Genomic DNA, 16678 nt, shown 5'->3' on the forward strand with positions numbered 1-16678 from the left:
TTGACATCTCTAATAAAATATTTAATTTCAGTGGTGGTTTTACAGTTTATCCAATATTATTATGTCTGCACACACAAAACAGCCTTTTATGTGAGCACAGAGTGAGCGATATATTATGCGTCAATGACAAGCAGCAGCATGAATCACCCAAATGAGCAACACTGGCCTTTTTATGAAACTTACACTAACAGACCCGTCACTGAAGCGGGCTTTGGCCGCTATTAGTTATATTTTCACAAGCACTGAAGTTTCCAGTGCAAGATGAGGTTTTTGCAGACATTTAAAAACATAACCCAGATCACCCAGCCTTCAAGGAAAGGAAAGAATGTTTCACCCAAGTCAGAGTCTAGGCCTCACACAAGGAAATAATATTAGAACACAGAATTCTACATTCCCCCCCCCCCCCCACTGTACAAACATTAGTTAATCTTCACAGTGCCCCTGTGAGGTAGGTAAATATTATTCTCAATTTACAGGTGGGGAAACTGAGGCAGTCAACAGCTGTGGTTCAGCAGAAAGGGCAGAGGAAAAGGAATTCCTGTCTCTGCCACTGACTCACTGTGTAACCTTGGACAAGTCACTTGGGCCTTGTCTTCATAGGGGAAAACACAGGCTCTTACCTCATGTTAGGTAAGACATGGCAACAAACAGAAAAAATCCTAGTGAAGACAAGACAGTTTGTAGTTTTCACACAAGTTAGCAGGTCCAGGCAAAGACTGGCTCCTCTACAGTCTTTGCCTGGACCTGCTAACTTGTGTGAAAACTACAAACTGTCTTGTCTTCATTAGGATTTTGCCTTGTGTTTGTTGCCATGTCTTAGTTCATAGAAGGTAAGAACACTTTCTAGTTAAGAGACATCCTCATCCTCTATGTCTCAGTTTCGCTAACTGAGAAATAGGGATAGTTATACTTTCCATCTTTGTGAAGCACTTTGATATCTATGGATTAAAAGGGATTGTATCAGTGCTAGGGTTTTATTATTAGTGACCTGTGTAAAGCCACACAGAGAGAGAAAGACTTAAGAACAGATTTCCTCAGGTTCCAGCTCAATCCTCATTACTCTAAACCACAGTATCTTTCAATAGGCCTCTAATCTAAGGTAATAAAAAGAGAAGTCTTCAGCTCTGGCCAGTGGCATTTTTCCTCCCCCTACAATTTGTCAGCAGAAATCTTTAGTTAAAAAAAAAAAAAGCAGCTCCCCTCCCAAGGCAGGATGTTTAGTAAACTGTAACCTTAAGAACCTAACTTTGTATCTTCCCAACCCTAAGTTTTAAAAAACTAATTCTTATTGCCAGCACTACATTTCCCCCAACTGCTGTCTGGCTCTACTTCCTGCATGATAACCCTCTTATATCCAGTGAAAATCAACCTGACTGTCATGAAATGTAACGCAGGAACCTATCCTTGCAACGAAGCCCGATGCCAACTCTGTCCACATATTTATTCAAGTGACACCATCATAGGACCTAATCACATTAGCCACGCCATCAGGGGCTCGTTCACCTGCATATCTACCAATGTGATATATGCCATCATGTGCCAGCAATGCCCCTCTGCCATGTACATTGGCCAGACCGGACAGTCCCTACGCAAAAGAATAAATGGACACAAATCTGACATCAGGAATCATAACATTCAAAAACCGGTAAGAGAACACTTCAACCTCTCTGGCCACTCACTAAAAGATTTAAGGGTGGCAATTTTGCAACAGAAAAGCTTCAAAAACAGACTCCAATGAGAAACTGCTGAGCTTGGATTAATATACAAACTAGATACCATTAACTTGGGTTTGAATAGAGACTGGGAGTAGCTGGGTCATTACACATATTGAATCTATTTCCCTAAAGTTAAATATCCTCACACCTTCTTGTGAACTGTCTAAATGGGCCATCTTGATGATCACTACAAAAGTTTTTTTCTCCTGCTGATAACAGCTCATCTTAACTAATTAGTCTCTCACAGTTTGTATGACAACTTCCTCCTTCTCCGTATGTGTGTGTGTGTGTGTGTATATATCTCTTCTTACTATATGTTCCATTCTATGCAACCGATGAAGTGGGCTGTAGCCCACAAAAGCTTATGCTCTAATAAATTTGTTAGTCTCTAAGGTGCCACAAGTACGCCTGTTCTTTTTGTGGATACAGACTAACACAGCTGCTACTTTGAGATCTATGATTGAATACATATTTTTATTCTCCTTCCTCACTTACATAACATCCCCTCTCCTTGCATAACAGTTTACCATTCCTAAAGCTCTTCCCAGGCCAGGATGGCTGATCTGAGATTCCTTTAGAGGAAATGAGTTATCTGATCAGATTCACCAGTAGGTGTGTCCTGGCAGAGCAATGCAAAGTCACCTTTCCTCCAGGGCTAAAAATTATATTCCAAGTAACTGCTGGAGTTTGTGTGTTCCCTGAAGTAAAATGCGGAACTCCTCTGGGACACCACCAAAACGTGTAGCTTTTTTCCGTGCTTTGGCCAGGCTGCAGTCCAAGTACCTCACACCCCTCTCGCCTCGCCCTCCCCCTGCAAGTGACATAAATTCCACCAATATAAGTGCTGGCATGGAAAGGGCTATGTTTTCAGGAGAGCTTCTCCCACTGGACATAGCTTCTGCTGCTCGTGAGGGCTGGAATAATTAAACCAATGGGAGAGCTCTCTCCAGCCGGCTTACAACAGCTACATTAGAGCGCTTATAGCAATGCAGCTGCACCACTGTAACCTCTCTAGTGTAGCCGTGCCCTTCGTCACAAAGTTTCATGCCACAGATTGAAGTTGCCACAATGCTTGTTGCGGTCAGAAAGGCTCTTGGGTGTTGCTGGGAAGGTTTAAACAAAAATCTTATATTCTGGGTTCAGCCATGACCTTGCTTGCCCTTCTGGCCAACCAGACACGGTATTTTGATTCTCCCAGCTTTCAGCTCGCATACCTACAATATTTGATCCAAGTTTTCCAGTAACGTGATCCATGCCTTGTATGCCAGGCAATGGGTCCAGCCTTTCCTCACCACAGAAAATTCTCTCCTGCCCACCTTGCCAAACTAGTTTAGGTCAAATTGTGTGTTCTTCCGCTTCCCTTCTCCATTTAATTCGATCTTCACTTCTCTGAATGGAAGTTCCATGCGATCAGTTTTTATCAACTTCTAGCCTGCTTGGGCTAAGGGCATAGACTTGTAACAAAAGGGTATTAGGCTAAAGCACAAATCCATTAGCTGCTGTGGGTGACCCACAGATCTGAATAAAGATAGAACAGCAAAGAGGCAAGGGAACTCAGCTGCAAGGCGGGGGTATTGTGTGGGCATGTGACAAGGTCTCCCCCACTCCTACAGAGCTGGAGTTCAGGGTTGGGGAAACAGGGTACCCTAAATCTTTTCATTGCTTGGTGGGGGGTAGTGTATAGCCAGAAAGCAAAACTATTTAGATTTAACTAACCTAGATCTCTTCATAATTTAGAAGAGTGATATTGGGTGCAAGAGCCTTTCATTAAAACTACTCTGAGAGGAAAGGTTTTTAGGTTGGCCCTTTGATGACCTTTCAGTCACAGTTCAGGACAACTACACCAGTATTCCTATTCTAGGCTCCAGGCTTCCTAGCCATCACGTCTCTTGGGTGAAGACAAGCATCTTTCCCTCCTGACCAGTGCATGTCCAGGCTGCACAGTACCCTGACTATACTAGGATATCTTCCAGTAAAAGACAGACTGCCTAAGCAGACCTGCTTCACTTTTCTACTCAGAGAAGGTAGACATTGTAATTGCCACAGTTAAGTTACCACACAGACCTTTATAAGCAGGCACATTTATTTTTAAAGTGAAAGCATTAAGCATTACAGACAAAAACATTAAGAACAATAAAAACCTATACACCTACTAATAAGCGGACCAGAGATCAACCCATCACTCCAACAGGGGTTCTGGTTGGTGATTAGTCCTTCAAAAGGTCACACACAGGGTTTCTCCTGTGGTCATAAGTTCATCACAGTTCAGCTCAGAACCAACAGCCAAATCTTGTGGGGCCTCAGTGGGCCAAAGACCATTGAATCCTTCTCTAAGTGTCAGAGCCCCTGTAAACCAGAGGTGCTGTCCTTTTGCTGGATCAGAAAAAAGCATCAAGTCAGTTTATCATCAGGTTATTGACCCAAAAATCTCTGATGGTTCCTGGAGAATTCAGTTTGAACTAACAAGTTTATGTGAACCTCTCCAGGGACTGGATATTCCCTGGAAATGTTACAACTGGAGTGACTTTGACTAATCACCCCACACTGTTCTCAGTTCCTGGAGGAGCTGTATTTTTACCGTTCCCATGGAAATACATACAATCCCCAGGATCCCATAAACAATTGCATTTTTAATACAATGGGCCCCATGATATTAGGTTTAATTCAATGACGTTTAACTTAATTCAGTGAGGTTTATCCAGGATATTGGGGAAGATTACCCTATTTGTCAGACTCGTATAGCAAAACCAACTGCACAATCATTTTCTTTTGAGTTGCTATGTGGAATATCTCTTTTCTATGTTTTTGCTTTTGTTTTTTAAGCTGATTTATGTAAGAGAAACACTACCAATTAGAGAAGGTTACTATTTTCAAAGCTCTTTGCATACAATTAACCAACAATCCTTATACACTTCTGCAAGGCAGGTGAAATATTTCCTACTTCACAGAAGGGAAACGGACGCAGAGAATGAATTAAATGGCTTAGGATAGCACTAGTGAATTAGTGGTGGAGCTAAGTTTACAGCTATAGAGTGGCTGGCCACCAGGCCACACAGTCCCATAGACAACACTGTATCTCTGTCCACCCCTGTATGTCTCCATCATATCTGAGGGAGTATGACCATTCACTGCAAGAATGACACTTGGGCAGCAAGAAATATTCTGCATTGAGGGTGGACAAACACAAGTTAACTTATGCTACAATTAAGCCTCATCTGTGTTATCTAGAAAAAATATACATATGAAAAAAACAGAATGTCTCACGTAGCCTCCTTGCAGTCAGACAGCTCAAAAATACAACTAGTTTCCTTCAACATCCTCCAATCCTGAATAACCAGTGTCTATAAACCTCACGGCTGAAAAATATACATACACGTGTCTGTGTGTGCATGCACGCACTCTTCCCTAGGAATGAAACACAGTGAAAGTCTGTGGCTGGAAAATGATGGGTTATAGGAAGAAGTCAGAGAACCTCAGGTGAGCCTTTTTTCAGATTCTGGGCAGGCACAACCCTCAATCGGATGTCCGGGGGCAGGATTTGACACACAGACACATACCACTGGGTGTCCTAGTTCTGCCCAATACTGCTTCTCACTCAGTTGTCAGAGAACAACTCTACGACAGGCGCATCCTCAGTTTATTATACTGCCAATGTTTCTCCAATCATTTATTTTTCTGGTTTTCCGGCTTTTAAGATAACATAGGACATCCAAAAAATTACTTTAAAAGAATATTAAGGCTGCAAAGTAAAGCACTGAAAAGTTCGGAAATGCTGGAATTGAGGTTACACAGCACACACTCTGTCAATGAGTTTCACAGCTATTTGCTGGGGGCAGTGGAATGCGGAGACTGAGCAGAGTACTGTAGTGGTTGGAGACCCTGTGCTCTTCCCTTATTCAGCTTTTCCACTGTACCCCCACACTTCAAACCCTCCTCTCCCTGTACCCCAGTCCCCCAAGCCCTAGCTCTTTCCCCTCTCTGTGTCCAAGTACTTCCCCTCCCCAGTTCCCTGCTGCTCTGCTCCCTCCTTCTCCCAGCTCCTGCAACCCCTTCTTCCTCTGCCCCCCTCCCCTCCCGGCCTTCAAAATGCTGTTTCTCCCTTCTCCTTGGTGCTACAGGGGGAGCATGGAGAGCACAGGAAAGAAAGTCTCTTTTCTCCTTTGCGGTGCCCAATGCCACGATGGCCCCAGGCCAATAAGACGAGCAATTACAGGGGGAGTCCTGCTCAGCCCCAGGCTGCAGCATACTCAGTGCAGACAATCTTTGGAGAATTTAGCTGCCAAATTCTAAACAAGTCTGGGCATGTGCAAACAGCTAGTTTTCCAAGGCTCAAAACTTGGCCACATTTGAGTAGTTTTTAATACAACAGCAGAAGGTGCGTCTGAAGAAGTGAGCTGTAGCTCACGAAAGCTTATGCTCTAATAAATTGGTTAGTCTCTAAGGTGCCACAAGTCCTCCTTTTCTTTTTCCTGATACTAGAATAACCCCCGGACAAATTTCAAGTCCCTGAACCAAAATAGAGCTCTAGTACGAGCTTCTAAATGAAACAGTTGGCACACAAAAAACAATCAAAAAATCCCACAAGGGCAAAGTAGTGTTTTTCCTAATCTTGTTCTCAGGAACAGGTCAATCATTTTACCTGAGACTTTAAAAAAATTCAATTTGAGACAGACACCCAGCATGGAAAATTTCAGCTTGAACGGATAAAGTTATAAGCAACTGATAACAGGGTCTTATAAATGGAAAGCGCCAGGCAACTTTAACAACAAGTGGTACTACCAATGCTGCTCCGCCTTTAATTATATACACACCCCGTGCCCCCTACGCAACCCCCTTGCCTCAGCCTCTTTCAATTCCTTTAAGAGAATCTTACAGGCGTTCCAGAAACTCCCCATTTCTTGTTAAGTTCAGACCTGAATTGGCTCCAGAATAGATAACTAACTGTTACATTCCTGGAATGACTGTTTACATTCACATTGCCAAGACAGGAACATGAAGAGTTCTTTAACCCAACGTGTTACTTACAAATCCAATCTACTGCATTGTACTCAGGTAACTGAAACCCCACCTCTCATCTGAAAATTTCAAAATCACCATTCAGAAAACTATTCCCATTGCACTTTGCCCTCTTCCTTCTAATGCTATTTTGCTAATAAGTTATTGAACTCTCTACACTCCCTCTGACTCTGTTACAATAACGGGTTATGAACCACCCCAGTGCACCTAAAACAAAACACGCAGTTTACAGCAGTGAATTGACTGGTTGAATATCTGAGAAACAGTATGATCTGAAGACAGGGCTAGACGCCTGAACCTCTGAGTTCTAATCTCAGCTTTGCCAATGTCCTTGCCTAAATCTTTTAACTGCTGTGCCTGTCTCCCAATCTGTAAAATGGAGGTATATTAACTAATCAAAAACTGCCTACTCGGTAGGTAATGTTTGCAAGGCAGTTTACAAACACAGAATTATATATTTTGTATTACACATCTAAATTACTTTGAGATAGCACAGCAGGTTTTCAGACATATTAAACAAGTCCAATTTGAAGGCCACTTTCCCCTGCTCCCTACCTGCATGCACACCATTTGGCACAGTCACAAAGTGATGACTAACTCCTTTATCTGGGCACTACCCAGCAACCTCACTATCACAGAGAATTCATCAACGGAAAGAGGCCACTCACACACAAGGGTTGAACAGAAAATGCCCAACAACCTTTTCCCACCACCTAACAATGCAGCATATGGGGGAAACTGAGGCACACAGTACCCATACAAAATGTTACAGAAAACTCCCACTCTGACAGACAGCAAGTCACATTTTTAGACTGCTAAGGTGTGCACGAGGTACAAGAAAACCACCACTTTTCTTTGGACTAAATGTCAGTAGTAGGTCTACAAAGCCTGTGGCAGCAAGTTTCCCAGTCTGGGTCAAGAGACTGGGGTTTGTGCTACCACACTAAAAACAGCTGCATGGACAGTGCTTTGAAGTTGTGGCTTGGGCTGCAGCTCGGGCTTTGAAGCCCACCTGCCTCCTTAGGATCCAGACCCTGAGTTCCAGCCCGAGCCTCAGAGGCCACACAGCTATTTTTAGCAAGGTAGTGTGAGCCCAAGACTATCAACCTGGGCTGGGAGGTCCGCATACCCAGTGAATGCAGCAATTTTAAGACTGTCTAGTTAAAGAGGAAAACATGGTGTTTTAAGCACACACACACACACCTTCAGTACCAAGCTTTGCTTTGCAATACTGTCCAGTCACACCTCTTTCCTCTGGACTCCAAAACGCACCCTAACCGGACAGCAGTTTACTACTGAGCAGAGTTAACCCTCAACTTATTTTAATTACAGCTCCAACACTGGCTGTGTACAAAGCCACTGAAATATTGATAGCCCTTCCTGATAAACAGGTCTGTGACAGTTATATACAGGCATTACAGGGAAGAGAAAACAAAAGGCAAACCTTTCAGCAGCCTGTAAGTCACTGTGGCAAATGTTGTAAGGTGCACAGTGCATAAAAGGCTCCCTCCTGCCCCCAGCTCTTTTGGAAGAAGACAACAGGTATGAAATATTTATATGGTTTAAAGACTCAGAACTATAGATCATTTGACAATTAGGAGTTCACAAGCGTAAAGGATTTTTGTTGATTCAATTTGAGCTTTTAGCTACGTAAGAATACAGGGGTTTCAGGTCTGACAAACAACAAATTAATGGGGCAGTTCTTGATAGTATACAGAAAGGTTCTCTTTCCGTACCCCCACTTTCCTCTCCTACAACTACGTCCTCTTCTACAGATTACTAGGTGTAAACAAAGCCACACGATTTAGGTCTGCTGAATCACTTCGGTCTGCCAACTGGATGAGAGGGCAGTGACACAGAATCAGTTAATATTAGTCATAGCACCCACTAGAAATGACATCTGGTGACACAGAGACATACGCATTGCAATATCTTGAGAGAGGAATAATAGATTACCTCATTTCAACTTCTACCTCCAAGAAAAAAAAAACCACAATACACAAAAACAAACATTTACCAGATTCTAGTAGATTCCCCTTAATTAATATAAAGCTGTGTGGAAATGAAAAAATATCCATTACAACATTTCACTGCAGGTGGAAAGAAGTTTGAAAAGATTAGGTGAAAATTTTGCTCCAGTGCATTATACATATAAACCACACCCGTTAAGCACCATTCTCACAAGTCAAGGAGGAAGAGTATTGTTCTTCACTAATGTTAACCCCCCATTTACTATCCCTTAGTACAACAGACCTTTGTTCATTAGCCTTACTACGGGGGGTGGGGGGGCGCGGAAGAGAGAATATGAATATGTTAGAACAGAGAAGGCAGCACACATTCTGCTACATATGAAAGCATCAGGCCACGTTCCAGCAAGTCAGGCCTGATGCCTCTTCTAGACATATAAACCCAGTCAAACTTTTTGTTTTAATGCAAAAGTAAGAGCTTTAAAAAGCTTTGTTTATTTTGGGCAGACAAAGGAGGCTAGGAAAACGACAAGGTAGGTAAAATAGTTCCGTGACTTAAAAAACCTGCATGCACAAGCACTAAATGGATTCTATTTAGGCCTGAAAAGGAAGGCTGTGTGCTTGTTAGTGCAGCACAGTGGTTTTTCTCATCTGCCTCTCATCCTGACTGCTATACTGACCGACAGTACAGTAATGCTAAGCAGCTCCCCGCCTCTATCCTTCCATGTCTCAGACACTTCCTGTCTCCACTGGACACAGTGCATTTATTTTCAGCCCTCAAGATTCCTTTCTATATGTTCCAGGAATCCTTTAGCATCCTCTGTCCAGATGGCAACCTTCAGCTGAGGGGAACAAGGTCTTGGAGAGTCTTTTCTTGGCCTGCTTCTCAACAGGCTGTTGGAACAGTGAGAGGCAGGCTGAATATCACACAGACTCGGCTCTGTTGTACTGCAAAAGCCCTCTCTCAATTTCTCTCTAAAACTTTCCTCAATACCCTCTTTGTCTTCCATCAGTGTTTTAAACCTTTTAGAGTAACAGCCGTGTTAGTCTGTATTCGCAAAAAGAAAAGGAGTACTTGTGGCACCTTAGAGACTAACCAATTTATTAGAGCATAAGCTTTCGTGAGCTACAGCTCACTTCCTCAGATGCATATCGTGGAAACTGCAGCAGACTTTATATATACACAGAGAATATGAAACAATACCTCCCTCCCACCCCACTGTCCTGCTGGTAATAGCTTATCTAAAGTGATCATCAGGTGGGCCATTTCCAACACAAATCCAGGTTTTCTCACCCTCCACCCCCCCACACAAATTCACTCTCCTGCTGGTGATAGCCCTTCCAAAGTGACAACTCTTTACACAATGTGCATGACAATCAAGTTGGGCTATTTCTTGCACAAATCCAGGTTCTCTCACATCCCCCCCACCCCCATACACACACAAACTCACTCTCCTGCTGGTAATAGCTCATCCAAACTGACCACTCTCCAAGTTTAAATCCAAGTTAAACCAGAACATCTGGGGGGGGGGGGGTAGGAAAAAACAAGAGGAAACAGGCTACCTTGCATAATGACTTAGCCACTCCCAGTCTCTATTTAAGCCTAAATTAATAGTATCCAATTTGCAAATGAATTTGCAATTGGAATTCATTTGCAAATTGGATACTATTAATTTAGGCTTAAATAGAGACTGGGAGTGGCTAAGTCATTATGCAAGGTAGCCTGTTTCCTCTTGTTTTTTCCTACCCCCCCCCCCAGATGTTCTGGTTTAACTTGGATTTAAACTTGAAGAGTGGTCAGTTTGGATGAGCTATTACCAGCAGGAGAGTGAGTTTGTGTGTGTATGGGGGTGGGGGGGATGTGAGAAAACCTGGATTTGTGCAAGAAATAGCCCAACTTGATTGTCATGCACATTGTGTAAAGAGTTGTCACTTTGGATGGGCTATCACCAGCAGGAGAGTGAATTTGGGGGGGGGGGGGTGGAGGGTGAGAAAACCTGGATTTGTGCTGGAAATGGCCCACCTGATGATCACTTTAGATAAGCTATTACCAGCAGGACAGTGGGGTGGGAGGAGGTATTGTTTCATATTCTCTGTGTATATATAAAGTCTGCTGCAGTTTCCACGATATGCATCTGAGGAAGTGAGCTGTAGCTCACGAAAGCTTATGCTCTAATAAATTGGTTAGTCTCTAAGGTGCCACAAGTACTCCTTTTCTTTTTAAACCTTTTAATAGCCTCTGCTTTCCAGGGCCACACTTTGTATGATCAACTCTCTACAAAGCCCTGTAGATATCTGATCTGATTCAATAGCAAATCCAATAACAAAGCAAAGGAGCTCAGAAACCAATGTGAGGCATCCAGAGCTTCTGCTTCTTCACAGCAAACACAGCATGTTCTTTTGAAAGCAAAACCCTGCTTCGACAATCATTAGTTCTTGATTCCAGATTTAGTAAACTGCCTTTGCTTTTGGTCTCCATCCTCTGCAAGAGACCACTCCTGGGGGGAAAAAAAAAATTTATGAACTACAGATCAACTATTACTCTAGTGAGCAAATTTTAATCTGATCATCCCAGACAACCATCACCTTCATCTCTAGCTTGGGACAATTGCACCAGATGGCAACACCCAAAGACAGAGAGAAGCTTTTTCACCATCCAAGGCATCATGGAGTGACCTTATATAGGTTTCATTCCACCATTTCAAAGGTGTGGCAACGAAGGCAGGAGAAAACATGCTAGTATTTTGCATCCGACTGGGACATCTTGGGGAGATTAACAGAAATGCTACAGTGTTTGGGATTGGGATCATGTTCTCCTTTGGAAAACACCTAGCACATTTTAGCACTACATTTGTAACATTACAAATATTCTCTTCTGTTATTTAACAGCTAAGTATTATGCTGAAGTTTGGCGTTCCAGTTTCATGCACTTCCTGTAGATCGTCATTCAAAGTCACATACTATTTCAGGAACATTTTGGAGAACTAATCATGGCTACCATTTTGCCATCATTCATCAAGCAGGCATCTATGCACCTTTGCTGGTGCTTAACTCACCATTGAGGAGTTAAACCACACATCTCTGTTATCAAGTGGGCAATCCCCAGCCAAGTCACATTCGTTAATTTTGTCATTTTGGTCTTCATGTACAAACTATCCATCCACCTCACAGCCCCAATACAACAGTATCAGAATAAATGCAAAGCACACTGTTTTGAGAATGGCCAAATTAGCAACTATATCCAGGAAAGACAGGTTAGTCAAGTCACCACCCCAGCTCTAAAAACCAGACCAACTCTGACTTCCCAAATAAAGAGAGGACTGCCTTAAATCATGGTTCCAGCAAGTCATTCATGTTTTACTGAGAACAACTGTTAGAAAAGGAGCATTCCTACAGGGACACTCAAATCCATATATTGTTACATTCTAATCACTTTGAGCCTATCCAAATGGTCTACCACCACTCAAGGTGGTGTTATGAGGGTTGTCCCTGAACAATCAGACTGTACTTTAAGAACAGCCTATTGGGACAAGTTCTCTGGTGAGTGAAGCACAGTCTTACACTTGCGTCTTGTACTTCACAATCAAAAATTCAAATGTTTCATTGGTGCTACTCTAATGTATTTGAATATTGAACAGTGTTTCACACATTTTCTTCTGTCTGAAAGTCAAACAATAGCCAGGTGGAGCGATAATCAAAAGTATGCCAACTTTGGAGTTAACTGCAACCCATTAATGACAAGGCAGTGCAGCTACTATTCAGGCGCAACATTAGCAGGCTATTGTCACGCAAGTCAATACACTAATATCTATCAGTATACCCTTCCCATCCCATCTCATTATATTTAGCATTTTACTATCTGGTCCTTACTTGATATTTAATTGTTAAAATGCAATGGGGCTTAAAGGCAGGTTTTTACAGATTACAACCTCCCAAGGGGCCTTATAGAGTTTGCTGGTCGGCAGGACAGCTCCAATGCTCAGCTCTCCAGTTCTGCCCTTGCTACTTCCTTCAGTGACCTCTTCCCGGTTGGCTGGACACAAGACCAGAAATGGGACGTGTTTCCTGCCAGCTCAGGAGACTCCTTGCCGAGGTTGTACCTGCAACGGTAGACAGGAGCAGAGAGAATAGCCTGAGTGGGCAAAGAAGTGGTCAAGCCAGCAATGAAGAAATTGAGCTTCTGGCCCAGCAGGAGCAACCAAGCAAGTCCAATTCCTACTCCTTCCCATAGCAAGTCTGATTCATGGGGGGGAGGGGGAGAGGAAAACAGGAAAATTCTTGGGGGCGTTCCTCACGTGCATTTGTTTATATTGTTATACACCCAACCAAAAAAAGCTAGTAATTGTGAATAAAAAATGCTTTTGTTGAACTGCTCTAATCTAGAAATTAGTTTGTGTTTCTCCCTTCAATCTGCTAACCCATTTGAGTATGTTCAAATTACAAAAACCTACCAAATATGCTATGCTCTGCTTTTTTAAATTGTACAACTTGTGAAAGGGGTTGGAATGACAGCCCTGTAAACTGGACTTCTCTGCTTATTCACACAACGGGTGCAGCCATAGTGCAAGCTTCCCCAGGATGCCTTGCTAATGAACTTAACCCTGACTTGGAGGAACAATCTCCAGGAGGTGATCAAGTAGGCAGACCACCACTACTCTCCCTGCAGACTCATAACAGTACTAAAGGTCTCACCCTACTGAGTAAGGCCATATCTACACTAACTAGCTTACAGCGACACAGCTGTACCGATGCAGCTGTATCACTATAAGATCGCTTGTGTAGCTGCTCTATGCCAGGAGAGCTCTCCCCTTGACATAATAAAACCACCACCACGAGTGGTGGTAGCTAAGCTGGCGGGAGAAGCTCTCCCCTGCCAACACAGCTGTCCACACCAGTGCTTTCGTTGGTGTAACTTACGTCACTTGGGGGTGTTTTTTTCCCCCCACACCCGAGTGACACAAGATATACAACAAAAGTGGTAGCGTAAGCATGGCCTAAGCGTTATCTAGTAAACTGAAATGAATACCGATCTACCGTCAGGTTCCTGAGTGCAAAGAAACCATTTGAAAGCAGAGGAGCCACTCCATTTACCTCCCTCTTGCCACTTGGGGATTAGAAGTTTAAAGCTGACAGCATGGCTTTGATTTACAAAGCGGTCCCGTAAATTTAAAAAAATACTTTATGATTACTGGGATAATTGGAAGGGCAAAATTTATATAACTACTCCTGAATGCTGGTTAGTAAATCACACTGAAGAATTAGGGTGAATCCAGAAGCAGCCCCGGTCATTGCTTTATTTAGGATCTTTTTGGCTCCATTCAAGTTAAAGGATAGGACATCACCAGGTGCATATTATTCATTGCTGCGAGACCCTGTTTCCAAGAATCCATGCTGGTTTTCATGCAAATTATTTAAAGCTACCAGCTCTGAATGCTGTAAAGTCTAACATTATCTGCTCCAAAACAAGCGTGTTAGACCAGTGCCTGCTCTCCCTTCAGAATGTGGAGCAACAAAAGATGATCTTAATGTAGTCCTTGGGCAGGAAAATCCTCATTTTTGGCATGGAGGCACAATACAAAGAATGAAATTGTAGCATCCCAGAAAAAGCCCTTGAAAAGAAAGACGAGTTTGGGCTAGATCCTGTCCGAGAAGGAAAAATTTCTCAATTTTAAGCAGAGTAAGAAAAACTATGCATTTCAAAGGAAGTGATAGAACAAGTACATGCAATATTTCAAGTCCAAGATGGGGCTCTTCATCTCTCTCTCTGTTGAGGAGAAGATGATGGGGTTAAGTGCTATTTCCTCATATAAATTAACAGAAGACACTATACAAAAGGAAATTGCAGTGTTATGAGTCTTGTTCTCACTTGTTGAAGGAATTCAGTTCACATTTCAACAAACAAAGCTTTGAGTGAACTCTGGAGCTCAGTTAGCATTCGCCGCACAGGGGGGAGGAATGACATCCAGAGTATTTAAAAGGGTGGCCCTGAAGAGCTAAAAAATAGACTTTAAAAAGATTTTAAAATGTTGATAGTGGTCACCTTTTGCTCCTTGAACTCTGTTGCCATCTGTAGTCCTTAGGCATTTCCTGTATCGGACAACAGCACTGCAATAGACACCTTAGGAGATGAGATTCCCTTGTGTGTTATTTGGACCAAAAACCCTCAGTGAGGCACACTTTAGAGACTCTCCCTTCATTTTGTCTCCTTTTCTCTCTATGGAATGGTTGGCATGAAATTCCCAGACCGTGTGGTATAATTAAAAACAAGATTTCATTAAGAAATCGGAAACAAAACCAGATTAAACATAAAAGAAATTGAATATGCACAACATGTTGATTCTTACATTTTGCAAGGCTCACTGAGATAGGCATCCCTTACTTTTAATTATAGTGAATGAAACATCACCTTATATTTCTAGAAAGCAGTCTTCTCTCTCTGATCCATTTGGTGAGCCAGAGATGAATTGGTTCTCGAGTACCTCCTCTTTCAGCTATAGCCCATGATCATTTGATTGTAGGCAATACCAACTTCAAAAGTCATATTCAACTCCCCCCCCCCCCCGCAAAAGGTATTACAGAAACAACTTCCTCAATGAGGACATCACTGCCTCCTAAGAAGTGTCCACTTTATACTCCCTGTCCTTGGTAAATCACTTTGAGGTTCCTGTTTTTCCTCCTTGTTGCCATTATTTCTTCAACTGTTTGAAGGTGTAGCCCCACCATGGATGATTTCAGTCCACATTTACATCTCCATACCCTGTGGATGATTGTTACTGAGCTGCATTTATTTACATCAGCGGAGGATCTGGCCCAAGAATTATAGTTCGCTCATACCAGTATATGAAAAGTTACGAGCAGATTAAAACCAGTTATCACAATACAACCTCAGTTGAAGAAGACAGTTAATGAAGCATAGGCGAAGTGAGCCAGATTGACAATCCTAGTGAATGAAGTGCTCTAGCTGCAGAGTCATTAGCGCACAGGCAGACACAATGAACTTCCCCACCATGACGTGGAAGGATCACCTTCTCCTTTTCTACAGTCATAGGGAGTGGGGCTTTAAATTTATCAGTTACCTATTAACAAGAAACTACAGTAATATGAAAGTTGGAGTCCCCAGGCAGGGTTCATAGAGAGCAACCTGGTAGGAATCCAACTGAGTACATACAGCATGACGAGGAATTTAGCTTGTGACCTGGATGTTCTCCCTTCTCCACCCCACCTGTACAATTTCGTATCAGCCTTTGGCTAATAGGTTTAGTCTCTAGCCATTAGGTGTCTGGAAAAAAATTCCAACACCTATGTGAGAACGAATGGTGAGAAGAGGGAAGAGGTACCATTTAAAAAAAAAAACTAATTCCATCAGACATTTTGAGGAGGGGGAGAAAGAAGAAAAAAATACACCGGAGCAGGTGTCTATTATGGGAAAGAATATGTGGTGTAAAGCCACAAAGGGAAAGAAGGTAAAACAAGAAATGGTTACTTACCTGTTTCTGTAACAGTTCTTCAAGATGTGTTGCACATGTCCATTTCACTGTAGATATGGGCATACCCAGTGCACCAATGTCAGATATTCTTCCATCAGCAGTACACATTGGGGCAACCCGAGCACCCTCTGCTCCCTCAGGTTACTGCGTCCAGGTATAAAGGGCAGAACCACCCTGATCCCTTTCAGTTCCTTCTTACCGAATATAAAGAGGAGGGAGGGAGGGCTGGAGAACTGACATGTACAACACATTTCAAAGAACCACCGTTACAGAAAAAAGGCGAACAGCCATTTTGTTATACCAATAAAATAAAAACCAGCAGGATCTTATTAAAGGGAAAAAGGCAAAATACCACATTTATTGTGAACACAGAAAGAATCATAGTAAACAGTTAGTTATAGCTATAACATTCCATTCAATCTCATATTTATTCACACATTCATTCATACAAACACACACACACAGGTTCGGCAAGGTTGTTATCATAGTTACC

At 42.6% G+C, this 16678-nt stretch overlaps 1 protein-coding gene across 6 annotated transcripts in view; it reads right to left on the minus strand.

Moving 5' to 3' along the window:
* Positions 1 to 16678, minus strand: part of MOB2 (MOB kinase activator 2) — a 166721-nt gene that overhangs the window by 88870 nt on the left and 61173 nt on the right. The gene's annotated exons all lie outside the window — the stretch shown is intronic.

This window comes from Lepidochelys kempii, chromosome 6 (assembly GCF_965140285.1).
Source record: "Lepidochelys kempii isolate rLepKem1 chromosome 6, rLepKem1.hap1, whole genome shotgun sequence".
NCBI lineage: Eukaryota > Metazoa > Chordata > Testudines > Cheloniidae > Lepidochelys > Lepidochelys kempii.